The sequence below is a fragment of the Pelobates fuscus genome, chromosome 8, assembly GCF_036172605.1.
Source record: "Pelobates fuscus isolate aPelFus1 chromosome 8, aPelFus1.pri, whole genome shotgun sequence".
Lineage (NCBI taxonomy): Eukaryota > Metazoa > Chordata > Amphibia > Anura > Pelobatidae > Pelobates > Pelobates fuscus.
Window position 1 is genome coordinate 90,182,820 of NC_086324.1, and position 16,786 is coordinate 90,199,605.

Genomic DNA, 16,786 nt, shown 5'->3' on the forward strand with positions numbered 1-16,786 from the left:
ATTCACTACCATTTAGGGTGTAAATTGCTTCTGCATTCTTAACCCCAAAGTGCATAACTTTGCATTTCTCTACGTTATATGTAATCTGCCATTTCAGTGCCTAGTCCCCCAATCTATCCAAATCCCTCTGCAGCAAAGCAATATCCTGCTCACATTTTATTACTTTACAAAGTTTAGTGTCATCTGCAAACACTGATACATGGCTTTCAATGCCTATTTCAAGATCATTTATAAATATGTTAAATAAAAGCGGTCCTAAAACAGAACCCTGAGGGACACCACTTATCACTTTTGTCCAGCCTGAAAATGTACCATTAATGACAACTCGTTGTACTCTATCCTTAAGCCAATGTTCTACCCAACAACAAGAATATTCATCTAGACCAATTTCATTTAGTTTGAAGACTAACCTATTGTGAGGAACGTATCAAATGCCTTGGCAAAATCCAAGTAGATCACATCCACTGCAACACCCTGATCTATACTTCTACTGACTTCTTTGTCTTTCATAAAACCATGCTGATTATTGCTAATAAGAAAGTTCTTCCCAATGAATTCCTGAATATTATCCCTCAATAGCCCTTCAAATATTTTCCCAGTCACAGAAGTTAAGCTCATAGGTCTATAATTTCCAGGCAAAGATTTTGAACCCTTTTTAAATATAGGAACAACATCTGCCTTCTTCCAATCCTCTGGTACAATACCTGAAACAAAAGAATCTTGAAAAATTAAATACAGAGGTTCACTTATTTCCCCACTTAGCTCCTTAAGTACTCGTGGGTGAATACCATCAGGCCCTGGAGCTTTATTTACATTAATTTTCTTTAATAGCTGTAGCACCTTGTCTCGAGTTATCCAATCACAAGTTATTTGCAAGTTTTTTGCTGAAGAAAAATTGTTATTTAAAGTTTCTGCTTTTTCCTGGTCTTCATTAGCTAACAAACCCATCTCTGTTTCCAGTGTACCTACACTTTAATTTTTAGTTTTTTTGGAATTGATGTACTTGAAAAAAATGTGGGGGTTAGTTTTGATTTCTTTGGCTATCAATTTCTCATTTTCTAGTTTAGCCACTTTAATTGCCTTTTTGACAGCATTATTGACTTCCTTATATCTTCTATAGGATGCCTCTGATTTGTCCGATTTAAATGCCCTTTTCTTATTTTTAATCTCTTGTTTTACTTCTCTACTAAGCCACATCGGTTTTAATTTGTTTCTTTTATATTTATTACCCAATGGTACATACTGATGGTACGACCAAAATTGATAAAAGGAATGGAGCATTTTAGTTACGAAGAAATGGTACCTTTCTAATATTTGTTTGAATAGTTTATCCTCAGTGTTTTTATCACTAAGGAGTTTATGCCAGTCGATGTTGTAGAGCTGCCCTAATCTTATTGGAATTGGCTTTTTTAAAATTATACATTTTAGTATACCCCACGTGCTTTTGCTTTTTTGAGTTTATTTAGCAAATTACCATATTGTGATCACTATTTCCCAAATGCTCCCCTATTTGAATGTTGGTTAAAAGATCAACATTGTTTGTTATGACGAGATCCAGACAAGCATCCTTTCTAGTTGGTGCTTGCAGTTGTGACATAAAGGTGTCATTTAGCACATTTAAAAACCTGATTCCCCTTGCTGAAGTACTAGTCCCTCTATTCCGATTTGCTCTAACAGCTGTTCTTCCTCATTAATATTTACATTAGGTGGTTTATAACATATCCCAACCAATAATTGATTTCCCTTTGTTTGCCCCAAGCAGATATCTGCCCATAAAGCCTCCACATTTTCCTCGTCACACTCCACATGCCTAAGATTTGACTTTAACTCATGGTTGACATACAAACATACTCCACCACCCTTCTTGTTTTTCCTATCCTTCCTAAATAATGTGTACCCATTTAAATTAACTGCCCAGTCATGTGTCTCATCCCACCATCTTTCTGTTATGCCTATTATATCACATTGTTTATGCTATTGCCTCTAGTTCCCCCATTTTGTTATATTGGCTCCTTGCATTGGTAAGCATACATTTAATATTATCATGAGTCATTTGTACATTTTGTGAATTATCAATATTACATACCTCCTCTGTTCTGAGCTTTCCCCTGCCCCCATCTCCACCCTTTGTTCTGAGCTAAAGCCCCTCTCCTTTCTATCCTATCTCCATTTTCTAGATTGCTTTGACCCTCCCCCCCTACCACTAGTTTAAAATCTCCTCCAACCTTCTAGCCATCCTATCCCCCAGAACAGCAGACCCTTTTCCATTTAGGTACAATCCATCATGACTATACAGGTTGTACCCAAGCGCAAAATAGGCCCAGTGCTCTAAAAATCCCAAACCCACCTTTCCAGCCTTCAGCCACGCAGTGACCTCTCTAATCTCCCGGTTTCCAGGTTTCAAGTTACATTTTACAGAAAAAGGTGAGGGGGATCATATTTTACACAGGCAGCTATGATTCAGGTTTTTGGCATATTCACATTTTTTAAAGTACTCATTACAGTCTGTGATGGTAATCACTGTCACCAGGAGTTTCAGATGAACACTATGTAAGAACATGGACTCCTATGTCTAAGTAACCCCTGTGCCCATTATATTATTTTACAAGGTGTGTATAATGTATTTGTTTATTGTTCATTGTTTTGTGTGCTCTATTGTCCTTCTGATGCTTGTTACCAACTAGGTGGATTTGACTATGGAGCCTGCATAGCACACTCTGTTGGTAACAGCTATATGCACTACCTGAATAGCAGGGATTGTAAATTGTCATATTGCTACTTCTGCAGGCAGGAGGGATATTTTGTGTTAATTATTTTCTTCCCCAGCTCTTTATAAATGTAATTATAAGTTCCTGTATGTTGTCTGATATGATATGGTTATTTGTATTTTATTGAAGTTGTCACAGTAACCGTAATGTTCTGAGCATATGGGCTAGTCCCGAGTAAAAATAAAACTGAGCATGTTAGCTACTTTTTGGAGGTGTCCTGTGTGGATATTTAGGAATCCCAGTAACAGAGTCTTCAGACCTGTTGGCTGGCTGTTGAACCCTCTAGTCCAGGGGCAAATCAGTAAGAGAGCAAGGCCTGAGAGCCGCATCTGTTATATTAAAGACACATTACAGACAGAGGAATAGGCAGAGGGGAGGATTCCGGCCTGGAAGGAAAAAGCTCCAGAGAAATCCCAGTCAAGCTTTGGCAACTGGGGCTAAAGCGTCCTAGGGTCCTGGCAAGCAAATAGGAAGCATACTAAGCAGAGGTACTCAGTTGGAGTACATGACCTCCGTCACACACTTCTAGCAGCTATCACAAGTGATCCACTTCATAGAGATTTAGATGTATTGTTTTTTGTTTGTTGTTCCCATTAGTACTGTCATTAAAACTCACCTATGGAACTTGTTGGCGCTTTATAAATAATAATAATTAAGGGGACATCCTAAGTACTAAAACCAATATATTGAAAGAGATTGCATTATTGGGCACGCCTTTCAGCTAGGGGAGTTTCTTCAACTCCACCCTTCCCCACACATCCATCTCAGTTTCAGACCAGTTTACTAATGACAGAAACCGTGCATTATTGTGCAGCAGCAGGGGAGAGAGACCTAACACTGGGATCTGCTACGCACTTCTCGCCCCAGGATGTTGCACGGTGAAGACATCTTCGAACTACGAGTGTAAATCTGTCAGGCATGCACAACACACTTTTCCAGTATTCCTAGGGACAGGACACGGATTGGCTAGATCAGCGTTTACCCTGGAGTGAGTATGAGAAAGCATCAGAAAGAAGTAGGTAAACATAAAAAAATATATATATTTACCTATTTACATATTTCTAACACTTTTTACTTATTATTTTTAATGGTATTTATATAGCGCCAGCTTATTCCGCAGCGCTTTACAATAAAAGGGGAATATACCAAATAACAAAATGTAACAGGAACAATAGGTAGTTGAAGACCCTGCTCAAACGAGCTTACAGTCTAGAGGAGGTGGGGTATAAAAACACAATAGGAAGGGGATTGAGAGAGACAGCAAATAGACATGGTGGGAAAGTAGCAGAGCTGGAGGTGAGAGTGGAGTGTGGCCCTATAGGAGAGAGCGAGAGGAAGGTTTGTGAGATAGAAGTTACACCTGGGGGCCATAAGCATTCCTGAAAAGATGGGGTTTGAGAGACTTCTTAAATGATTGAAGACCAGGGGAGAGTCTGACAGGGGTAGGCAGGCTGTTCAAAAGGAAAGGAGCCACCTGTGAGAAGTCTTGCAGGTGTGAATTTGCAGTAAGGGTGCGAGCGACAGAAAGGAGAAGGTCACCAGTAAAGCGGAGAGACCGAGAGGGGGCATACCTATGAATCAGTGAAGAAATTTAAGAGGGGCTAGAGCTCTATAGGTAGGGGTTAGTATTTCAAATTGACAGCTGTAGGGGACAAGAAGACAGTGTAAGGAATGAGACAGCTGTCTCAAAGTGTTAATGTTCCTTTTGAAAGAAACAAACACAATGCAGAATACAGCTCCGGATCTACAAACGAAATAAGACAATAAATAGAACAAAATAGTGTAACTCTGTATGACTTAAATAGTAGCGCAAAATAAAGTTCCACTCACAAGATGAAAAGTGGTTATTCACCTTAGGGTGGCCCCCCGATAAAGTGGGGGGCTAATCCAAAATGCCTTTCTCCTTTCTCAGTAGTGCTAGAAGTGTAATGAGCTGTACTCAGATATTCAAGATGCAAAAAAAACAATTTATTATTAAAATTAGTGTATAAAAACACTTAAAATATAGTAAAATGTAAAAACACAAATAAGTTACTAGAAGCAATCCTACACGTTTCGTCCCAAAAACGGACTTCCTTAGGAACCTCCCAAATGTAGCAACAAATAAATAAAATAAATCCAATAGCAAGTAACAAAATGATATAAATCACAGAAAGAAAAAACAAGAAGCATACATCCCCCTCCCTGAGTCCTTCTTTAAATATGGCTTCTGTGTCTTCCTCTTGGACGGTTCAAGTGACTTGCAGCTGATGGTAATTCATTTTCGTTTATATTTCTTCCTTTTCCTGGTTTAAATTCATATTCTGGATCTTCTGACGTCACTTCCGGTGCGTCTATCTTCCCTGGCGTTATTTAATGACGTATGCGTTCCATTTGGTATGCGTTCCACCTTCGATATATGGAGTGGATTCTCACTGTTTATACGTTTTTCACTCAAAGAAAAATATATAATCATGGTCAGCATATCAATGCACTATTGTAATCATCTTAGGGTAAATATTAAGGACATTTTCCCCCTGTGGAAAAACTTGCTCTGATGCAGTAATGCAGATATTAACGATAACATTAAGAGATACTATTACTATGGTGTCTAGGTGTAATAGAATCCATTTGGGGATTTTTGTCCAAACATAAACCCCAAAAAGCTTAATATTATCATACATAAGATATAAAGCATTGAAGCAGTCTACAATGGGATATAAACAAAGGAAATGTGTATAAAAATAAAAAAGTAAAAAAAAATAAGAAAAATTTAATAAAATGGATAAAATAATAAAGAAAAAAGAGAAAATAAAAATAAATATTAAAATAAAAGAACTTAAATTGTAAGAATAACACAATTAATAAAAAATTTAAACATGCATTTATAACCAAATAATTAATATTGATCATCACAAAATTAAAAGAGCGCTATTGAAAAATTGGCCAATTTTAAGAGAGGATCCTAGGTCCTTTTCTTCCTGACAGTCCTCCTGTAATTTTCAAGAAAAACAAAAATCTAAAAAATTCCCTGGCCCCCAGTTACAGTATTAAACCCAATAAAAAAATTCACATAACACAACAATTGTCTGGTTTTAGAGGCTGTTTAGACTGTAAAGCCTGTAAAACAGCTGCTAACAAAACAGGAATCCAAAGGGATTTCTTCAGCACGGTATTCGGCAAAAGATACAAGATTAAGGATATTATAGATTGCCACACGGACTATGTGATATATTTGTTGCAGTGTCCGTGTGGCAAGCAATATGTGGTAAAAACTAACAGAAAACTGAAAATCAGGATTCTCGAACATCATAACAACATTAGAAAAAGTATAACTAATCATACAGTTCCCACATATTGCAACAGTTGTCCTGATTTCAACTGGAAACTATTTTGTTTTATCGGCATAGAACATATTAAACCCCACTGGAGAGGAGGAAATCGAGATGATAAACTAGCTCAACGAGAGACTTTCTGGATACACCAGTTAGGAACTCTCGAGTCTGGAGGTCTTAATGCCGATATCAATATCATTTGTTGCTTATAATGTAAATGGAGACAGTCTACTATTTCTTATATTCATTTAGATTTATTTTACTTTCATTCATCTTTTATTTTATTTCATATTTATATTTACTTTTATTTATTTTCTCTTTTTTCTTTATTTTATATTTTTTTCTTATTTTTACTTTTTTTATATTTCCTTTTATACACATTTCCTTTGTTTACATCCCATTGTAAACTGCTTCCATGCTTTATATCTTATGTATGATAATATTAAGCTTTTTTTGGGTTTATGTTTGGACAAAAATCCCCAAATGGATTCTACTACACCTAGACACCATAGTAATAGTCTCTCTTAATGTTATCATTAATATCTACATTATTCCATTAGAGCAAGTTTTTCCATAGGGGGGAAATGTCCTTAATATTCACCCTAAGATGATTACAATAGTGCATTGATTTGCTGGTCATGATTATATATTTTTTCTTTGAGTGAAAAACGTATTAAAAATGAGAATCCACTCCATATTGAAGGTGGAACGCATACCAAATACCAAGTAGAACACATAGGTGATCAAATAACGCCAAGGAAGATAGAAGCACCGGACGTGACGTCATAAGATCCGGAATACAAATTTAAACCAGGAAAAGGAAGAAATATAAACGAGAATGAATCATCAGCTGCAAGTCACTTGGACCGTCTAATAGGAAGACACAGAAGCCATATTTAAAGAAGGACTCAGGGAGGGGGATGTACACTGCTTGTTTTTTCTTTCTGTGATTTATATAATTTTGGTACTTGTTATTGCATTTATTTTATTTATTTGTTGCTACATTTGGGAGGTCCCTGAGGAAGAGCTTATTTGGGATGAAACATGTAGGATTACTCCTAGCAACTTATTTGAGTTTTTACATTTTACTATATTTTCAGTGTTTTTATACACTAATTTTAATAATAAATATCATTTTTTTTGCATCTTGAATATCTGAGTCCAGCTCATTGCACTCCCAGTGCTACTGAGAAAGGAGTTTTGGATTAGCCCTCCATTTTATCAGGATGGGGGCGAGGGCACCCTAAGGCGAATAACCACTCTTCATCTTGTGAGTGCCACTTTATTTTGCCCTACTATTTAAGTCATACAGTGTTACACTATTTTGTTATTTTGGTTTCCTTCTTTCGTTTTGTACATCCGCAGCTGTATTCTCCATTGTGTTTGTTTCTTTCATACTGTTTTGTAAGGAATATAGTCTGGGATATTCCTGGAGAAGGCTGTCACCACTATCCATAGAGATAAGTGTATCTTTCCATCACACTATTGATTTGTTTTGAGGGGAAGATGAGATTTTGTTGTTTTAACTTGTTAATGTCCCTTTTGCCAGGCAATGTAAATCTACATCATGCTGCTAATGCTTCTCACAGATATTGCATTATAGGTAAGTGTATAGCTTTTTTTTTATAACATTGGCAGCAGCGATCTAAATAAAAAAAATGAACACTCTAGGAATTATACTAAAGAAGGAATACTAGCTAAAAGGAACATAAGAGTATCAAAATACTGATCCCAATACTTTTGCTTCTGTATCTTTTTAAAGAAATACTATAGTGCTAGGAATACAAAGCTGTATTCCTGACACTATAGCTCCCTCTGCCTCCTCCCCCTCTCCCAAGCCATGAATAAAGGGTTAAAAACTTTTTATTTACTTACCTGATCCCAGCACCGATGTCCCTCGGCACAGGTTTACTGCTGCACCTCCCCTGATGTCCCTTGATGAGCGAATGCTATTACAGATGCGCGCTGAGTGTCACACGTGCCTTATGCCTCCCCATAGTAAAGCACTGAAAAAATGCTTTCCCATAGGGAAATAGCTGATGCTGGATGTCCTCATGCAGAGCTTGAGAACGTTTATCATAAGATACCAGACCAAAAGTCTGTTAACATCCAGGAAGTGCCTCTAGTGGCTATCTGAATCAGTGCTGTAATGTAAACATTTAACATGGATGTTAACAGATTTTCACTGGCTGTGAGCACTCTGCAGAGCTAACCCAAATCCCCCTCACGAGAAGAACAGGTGCAGGTGGTGCAGTTCCTGGATTAACCCAGCTTACTTGTCAAACCATTCTAAAACAGTTTGACTTCTTAGCATGGGACGGAGTCAAGGCACTCCTTGGACCATAATCACTACAGCAGGCTGTAGTGGTTATGGTGCTTGATAAGTATGGTGTTTGGAGCGTAGAAAATCTGATGTTTTTCACAAAGAATATCTTTTACAGCTAGCATTCCAAACAAACAAAAATAAATATATTTGCTGAGCTGCAAACTACTAGCCTTATGTGTCCAAGTAAGATGATTGTAGGTGAATATATCCACACACACAACAATGAACCCAGCAGATAAAAATGATTGTTGGGCACATTTATTTCAAAGCAGATCAATGGGAATAGTTGATTAAATATGACAAGATATTAGTTCCATGAGTTATAGAGTAGTGTAAGTGTGTATTTGGATTCTATATCGTATGATTACAACCATTTTTATATTTGCATCTGTGTGATTGTTTTTTGTATAATACACGCAGCAATAGGTTGTGTTGTGTCACCTGTATAAATAATTATTGATCGATTGTGCGATTTATGTAAGCATTGGGTGCTTGATTTTGAGTAATACATGCACTATGCATTAGTAATGGATGTTGTATTAGTATGACAATGTCAAACGACACAGGATGCATAAAAATGAATAAAAAACACTAATATTATTAACATGGGCAGCCAGCCCCAGCCCCAGCCCCCAGAAAGTAGGTGGCAATATACTGGTTTAAACACAACCTTTGCTATGATTACTGTATATTTGGGGAGACCAGAATGAAAGAGCTATAAGAACAGCCTGTATTGGTTTACCCCACTGCAACATATTGCTAAGGGGTAAAAGTAAAATGCAAAACCCAGTAAGGTGGGCAGAAAACATGAACAATCAGAAAGAAGCTGATAATAAGCGGTGACAGCACAGCTACAACAGGAGAGCTCATTCCTACCACTCAGCACACTGACTGTCTTCCACATGGCGCCTCCTCATTCCAAGGGCACTACTTCCGGGTGTAGCAGCAAAGCTGCAATCCTATTGGTCCGACACGGGTGGATAATGATTGGTTACAAATGCTGTCACTCACGAGATGAACCATACTTTACCTGTAACCATGGCAGCATCAGCACTCTTGGGATTGTTATTCTGCCAGTTATTCACTAAAAGGGTCATTATCAGAAACTATATACAATTGCATTTCAAATGTAAGGCTACATTAGCCAAATTGTAAATATAGCTGGCTTGGAGAATATTTTTTTTTCCAATTCGACAGTTTTTGCCTAAATTATGAAATTCATAAAGAATTCACACCAAATCACTATTAATAACACTGACTATGTGCATCAGAGAATGCATAGTATACATTGTAATCTCTCAAATGTCCCTCTTTGTGACATGAATATCCTCATTTAATAACTAGGAATATAGATAATTTTGGCTCTCTAAAAATCAGAGCTGCTAAATAATGAGTCCTTTTAAGCACATTTTATTATAAGCACATACGTGCATAAATATTGTCACATTCGCTTTCAGATTTGTTCCAGCTTTGAGCGCATTCTTAATTTTCTAATATATAAAAGTGTAACTCCAAACTTTTATACACTGGCACCTTCTTCACACTTTTTATTCCTCTTTTGAACGGTTTACTTCTTTCTGTTTCTGATGGAGTTACCATTTATTACAATTCATCATGAATCACTTTTTATACATTAAACAAAAAGGAAGATTGTGAACGCTATTCAACTGTTACCAAAAACCCGCCACTCTGACAGTGGCCTGCACAATTATTTGGAAAGAAAAGACACCTCCTGTGCCTCTTTTTTTTTTCAAAAATTGCAAGAGCCAAATTTGTGAATTAACCCCTTAAGGACACATGACATGTGTGACATGTCATGATTCCCTTTTATTCCAGAAGTTTGGTCCTTAAGGGGTTAAAAAAAGGACAACACTGGAGTAGGAAAAGGAAGGAATATTTAGCAGCAAATAAGGGAATAAAATACGCGAATAGGAACTATATTATAAAAAGTGAATATTAACACTTTCAATACCTAACTTGCATAGCTTGTGCTAATAAACAAAGTTTTAACTGGCATACCCAATTATATAAAATACCGTATATAACTTACTTTGCCACGTAAAAATAGCAAGCTTCCTGTCTTATGTATTTGTACAACTATTATCTACCTTAAAATTAAGTTTTGGAGGTATGTTTGGGCAGCCATAAAACAGTGTCAAATGTATTTACTGACCAAAGTCTGAATTGCTAGGATTTCATAATAAATTTCACAATTTAGGCCAACATAGCTGAATCAGAAAACTCATCCAAGTTAAGAGGTAATTTTGTAAATGTTGGCTTACATTGACTAATATGAAAATATGTTGTTTTTTAACACCATCAGCAACTTTTAATCATCACATTTGCTTGCAGACTTATGTATGCAACATGCATAGCACATACATCTAAAAAAAATTGACATATTAGTTTTAATTACCGGTAATTGGCAGATGGGAATCACTATTTTAATGCTGACACGTATTAAAAATACATCTTTATTGACAAATTATAATTTGCAGTGCATATAATACATTTACTAAAGTTAGCACAAATATTTAATTAGTCCTAAAATTTTACTTTTTTATTGGCTGCAGAAGTGGCATCTGCATTGTGGGAGTTGTACGGCAAATGGGGATCTATCTTTTCACCATCCCTCCAATGGTGGTGGGGGGGGCAAAAATACTCTTGCACCAGGGCTCTTTCGATTTTAGTTCAGCCATTGACCGCAGGACATGTTCAGAGGTCTTGTAGAGCCCATGCCTCTATACATCAGAGCCGTTTTGGCAGCTCTAGGGGGACCTACACAATATTAGGCAGGTAGTTTTACTGTTTAATGTTGTGGCTGATCAGTGTCTATAACCAGAACCTCTACTAGGAACTCACTATAGTATATAGTCTAGTATAGTGTTTTATTGAAGAAAAAAAAAATCATAATACTTCACAGTTATCAGGTCTTTGAAGGGTTACTCCAATCTTTTTTGAAGAAAAAAAAAAAAATTCTTCCAATTTACAATGACCTATAGGGCATTACTGTAAAAACCTGTAACATGAAGTATTACTTACCTGATAACCAGTGCCTGGCAAAGCTTCCGGCGCTGATCTTCCACGCTCCATCCTGATATAATCCCTGCACTCACAGTGTCCAATAACAGGCTTCTTATAGAGAAGAATATGATTGGTTTGTTTTGCCGGCTCAGAGCGCATGCACACAATCTGAATTGGCGTGGGGAGGGGACAGAGGAGTAAAGGAGAGGAAGGGTGGCAGGGATATTTTAATAGTTAAATAAAAAAACACCAAAAGCTATATTCCCCTTGCAGGCACTCTGCCTGCAAGGGAGAAGATTATTACATCTGTCAACAGCTTGGCAGACGTACAGATGTAAAATATGCACAGAATTTAAATTAGGCAGCCCGAAAAAAGAGTTCTGGGCTGCCTAAAAAGTGTGCTGGGGGTGCATCTAGTCCCTGGCACACAATTAAAAAATAACTCAAGCTGAAACACCACACATCCATACTCCTACCACCACGACTAGGGCAAGATTAAGAGCCCAGTGGGCCTAGTGCTGACAATTATGATGGGCCTAATTACAGAATCTTATCGACCAAAAACACTCAAACAACCATACCTCCCAAGCGTCATGTATCTGATGGAGATGGTGTTGGAGGGAAACTCAAAGGATGCAGCTATATGAAAACATATACTCTAATTTATGCTTTCATCTTTCAAGTAAATCCATACCCCCTAACAGCAGTGTCCAGTGAAGCAGGAAGTCAATGGGCACGGAAAAAGGGTGTGCCACTGGCACGCATCACGTGATTAGACCTGCTAAAAGGGGTGAACATGCCCAAAAAGGGGGCATGTTTGTCCAAAGAATTGGAAGGCCAGCCTGGCATTAATGCATGTCAGGCTGCCTGCCAATCATGCAGGCTGTTCAACTAAGGGCATACTATGCAGGCAGCACCCTGACATAAATGCATAAAATTATGCAACTACTCCACGCTTTTGAAGGACTGTCCCATAGCACTCACATGTCCACTTGTCTCCTTACCATCTTACTAGCAGGCAGAAGTTCCTGGTATATAGTCTGGGACAGAGTAAAGGTATATGTAGTGAGTGTAGAAGAAAGGCGACATGAGAAACCAAAGTCTGCATTACCTAACTCATTTTATTGTCAACCAGTCCACACAAGTTTTGTTGACTTGCATCCCTCTTGAGCTTCCAAACTTTAAGGAACACTATAGTCACCAGAACAACTACAGCTTATTGTTTTTGTTTTGGTAAGTAGAATCATTTCCTTCAGGCTTTTTGCAGTAAACACTCTCTTTTCAATAAAAATAAATCCACTGGCCACTCCTTAGATGGCTGCTAGAGGTGCTTCCTCGGGCAGTACTGCCTAGTGTGCAGCACCGTCATTCAGTGTCTCCACCCTCTGCATGCAGACACTGAACTTTCCTCATAGAGATGCATTGAATCAATTTATCTTTATGAGGAGATGCTGATTGGCCAGGGCTATGTTTGACTTGTGCTGGCTCTGCCCCTGATCAGCCTAGTTGACAGTCTCAGCCAGTCTTATGGGGAAGCATTGTAAATTGCTCAGACCACCACTTCTGATGATGTTAGCAGACAGAGTCAGAGCCAGCAGCAGTAGACTTGAATACAAGTAAGATTGTACTATATTTAGAAATGCAAGAGGGGGCCAGGGGGGCTAGATGGTGGCTTTTACATAATAGGGTCAGAAATACATAATTGTGTTCCTGACCCTATATTGTTCCTTTAAGCAAGAGTATGTGAAGAGTAATTAGGGTTGCCACCTTTCTTGGAATAAAATACCAGCCTTAAAGGGAAACTCCAGTGCCAGAAAAACAATCAGTTTTCCTGGCACTGCAGGTCCCCTCTCCCTCCCACCTCCCATCCCAGGTAGCTGAAGGGGTGAAAACCCCTTCAGGTCACTTACCTGAGACCCCGCCGATGTCCCTCGGCGGTGGTTTTGGGTCGGCGTCGCTCCTCCCAGTAATCACGTCAGCCGGTGGGCGAGACTGAACCCGCCCGCTGGCTGAGGAAACCTAATGCGCATGCGCGGCAATGCCGCACACGCGCATTAGGTCTCCCCATAGGAAAGCATTGAAAAAGATTTTCAATGCTTTCCTATGGGGAATTGAGCGGCAATGGAGGTCCTCACACAGCGTGAGGACGTCCAGCGATGCTCTAGCAAAGAGAATCTTTGCTATGAATCAGGAAGTGCCCTCTAGTGGCTGCCTAGTAGACAGCCACTAGAGGTGGAGTTAACCCTGCAATGTAATTATTGCAGTTTATAAAAGTTGGCACCCAGACCACTCCAATGGGCAGAAGTGGTCTGGGTACCTGGAGTTTCCCTTTAATCATTTGTATAATTAATTAGTTATGCGTGACATCACATGATGTAAATCACAAGGAGTGACATAAGAGAAAATTCTGTAAAATCACCAACAAACTACTCACAGTTTGATTCTGCTGTATAGATGAATTGCTCCCAGTGTCTCCCTGTCTCCCAGTGTCTCAGTCTCCCAGGTCACCCAATGTCTCAGTGTCCCTATGTATCATAGTGTCAGTGTTCCCATCGCCCAGTTCCCTAGTCTCCCAGTGTCTCAGTGTCCCCATTTCTCCCAGTGTCCTCATGTCTTAGTGTGCCCCCATGTCACTAGGATACTAGGGGACACAGTGAGACATGGGGACACTGAGAGACCAGGGGACACTGGGAGACATAGGGGCACTGAGAGACGTGGGGGCATTTGTGAATACAGACATGGGGAGACATGGAGACACTGGGAGACATGGGGAAACAGACATTTGGGGACACTGGGAGAAATGGGGACACAGACACTGGGAGACATGGGGACACTGAAACATTTGGGGACACTAAGACACTGAGAGACATGGGAACACAGACATTGGGAGACTAGGGGACATTGGGAGACATGGGGACACTGAAACATTTGGGGACACTAAGACACTGAGAGACATGGGAACACAGACCCTGGGAGACTAGGGGACATTGGGCGACTAGGGGACACTGGGAGACATGGGGACACAGACATTAGGGACACTGGCTGAGAGACAGACACTTGGGGACACTGGGAGACATGGGGACACAGACATTTGGGGACACTGGGAGACATGGGGACACAGACACTGGGAGACCTGAGGACACTGGCTAGGAGACATGGGGATACAGAGACATGGGGACACAAACTGGGAGACTAGGGGAAACTGGGAGCCATGGGGACACTGAGCCACTAGGGGCACTGGCTGGGGGACATGGGGACACTAGGAGACATGGGGACACTGTGTCCCTAGTGTCTCCGTGTCCCAATGTCTCCCAATGTTTCTATGTCTCACAGTGTCCCCATGTTTTCCAGTGTCCCCAAGTATCTCAGCGTCCCTATGTCTCACAGTGTCCCCTAGTGTCTCAGTGTCCCCATGTCTCCCTGCTGCTTTTCCCTCCATTCCTCACTTACCTAAGCTGTTGAGCTGCTGTCTGGACTCTCTGTGCTGTGTAGCTGCTCCCCCACGGATCAGTGAGTAGAGAGAGGCAGGGATATGCTGTAACTTCCTATCCCTGCCTCTCTCCACACACAGTGACCCCTACTGGCCGATGCTGGTATTGCAGAGCAATCTCCGTTTATACTGCATTTGTATTTTGTATTACTGCAATACCGGCACGGCCAGGCAGCCTCAATTACCGTCTGTGCCAGTAAAATACCAGTCAAGTGGCAAATACCAGTCCGTGTGTAAAATTATTTTTTTTTTTTAATGGGCCTATTCCATGGACTATTCTGGGGCTGCAGCTCCATCAGGCCCTATGTTAATCCAGCCCTGCCTCCAAGTGGCCACTGGAGGGGCTTCCTGGCTCAGGGTTGCACAGTAAGCAGCCCTGTTGGGGACGCTGAATGTTCCTCATAGAGATGCATTGCTTCAATGCATCTCTATGAGAAGGTGCTGATTGTCCAAAATGGTGTTTGGCCCCGTCCCCTTGCCAATTTTAGCCAATCCAATGCTAATGTTTGTTTTTTCTGTTTCCTGTGGTGCTTAAACTGGATGTTTCTGTTGCTGGTACTTTATGATTTTACATATTTTCTCCTGCCCCTGTACATATGTATAGACCTTTCATTATTTCTGTATACCATGGTCTCGGTTTATATGATCCATTGGTTCTACCTTTGTTACATATTGCCATTTTCCCAAATTTCTCATTGTAAGTTTTTCCTCTTTTCATGCCTTTATGTATTGGTGTCACACGACCGCTATGCCAGTCACATGTATTACTTTTACTTACCTGTCATTATTTGATTACTTCTCTGCATTACATGATACTTTGTATAAGATACAGGTATACATTGTTTAATTGATCATTTTACTATGCATGATTAAGACCTGACACATGATTTTACGGGAAGCTTGTCTTAAAGAGTTTCACTTCACGTTCTTGTTGAAGCCTGTATTGGCACGTTCCTGTATAATCCTATATTGGTTTGCTGCATTGGAGGAGGGGTTCATGGTTCCCTTGGGACAAAGCACCAAAAAAATTTCACCGTATCCTAATTTGGGGGAAAAGAAAACCTAAAGCATTTCTAGTCTATGTCTCACTGTAAAATATAGTATATTATAGGAGTAGAATTCTAATTCTAGGTCATAGACTCTACTGCTAAGGAGTATCCAAAATGAATCCAAATGCTATCTTTCGGACGGAACAAAGAGTCTTACTGCTTCATAGCAACATGAGTAATGAAATTAACTTTCCCATGTAATGTAAGTATTGGAGCTGATTCCATTGCAGTGGTTTTCAGTATTCAAGTTAACCACATCATTGCATTCTAAAATATACATTGTGTTCATATCCTTAGCCACAAATGTAACCTTGCAAATAACTGTTTTACTGCAATTCATGCATTGGGTATTAACCTCTTAAGGCCAACGTATATGCTTTTAACAGGCGCTTTAAGGTACACACACCAAAGCCTTCCTAAACTTCTCCTTTTCTCAAATGCTATTTAGAAGCCCTTCACAAATTAATTTGTGCAGGACAGTTCCTCTGTACAAGGATGATAGACAGATCGAAGCTCTGACTGATAAATTAGTTTCTCTGCTAAGTAAATTCTGGTAGTGGAACAGAGAGGACACAAGTGGTTTCAGTTTAATCGATTTTGCAAACTGAATATTAAAGAAACACTATAGTGCTAGGAATACAAACATATTAAAGGAACACTATAATGTTAGGAATACAACTATGTATTCCTAACATTATAGTGCTGGAGTGCTGTATAGGTACCCAGCGCCATGTGGAGTTTAAAGGTGAATAAACTCACCTTTTTCCCAAACCGGTCTCGCCGTGGCTTTCCCAGCGGCCTCCATGGCAGAGATC

At 39.5% G+C, this 16,786-nt stretch overlaps 1 protein-coding gene across 1 annotated transcript in view; it reads right to left on the bottom strand.

The window, feature by feature from the left end:
- The window catches only part of OSGEPL1 (O-sialoglycoprotein endopeptidase like 1), a 41,650-nt gene extending 32,304 nt beyond the window's left edge, over nucleotides 1–9,346 (bottom strand). Inside the window, exon 1 of the mRNA XM_063428814.1 lies at nucleotides 9,285–9,346. The gene's annotated coding sequence lies outside the window, so the exon portion shown is untranslated. The remainder of the gene's footprint in view (nucleotides 1–9,284) is intronic.
- Nucleotides 9,347–16,786: the final 7,440 nt, after the last annotated feature.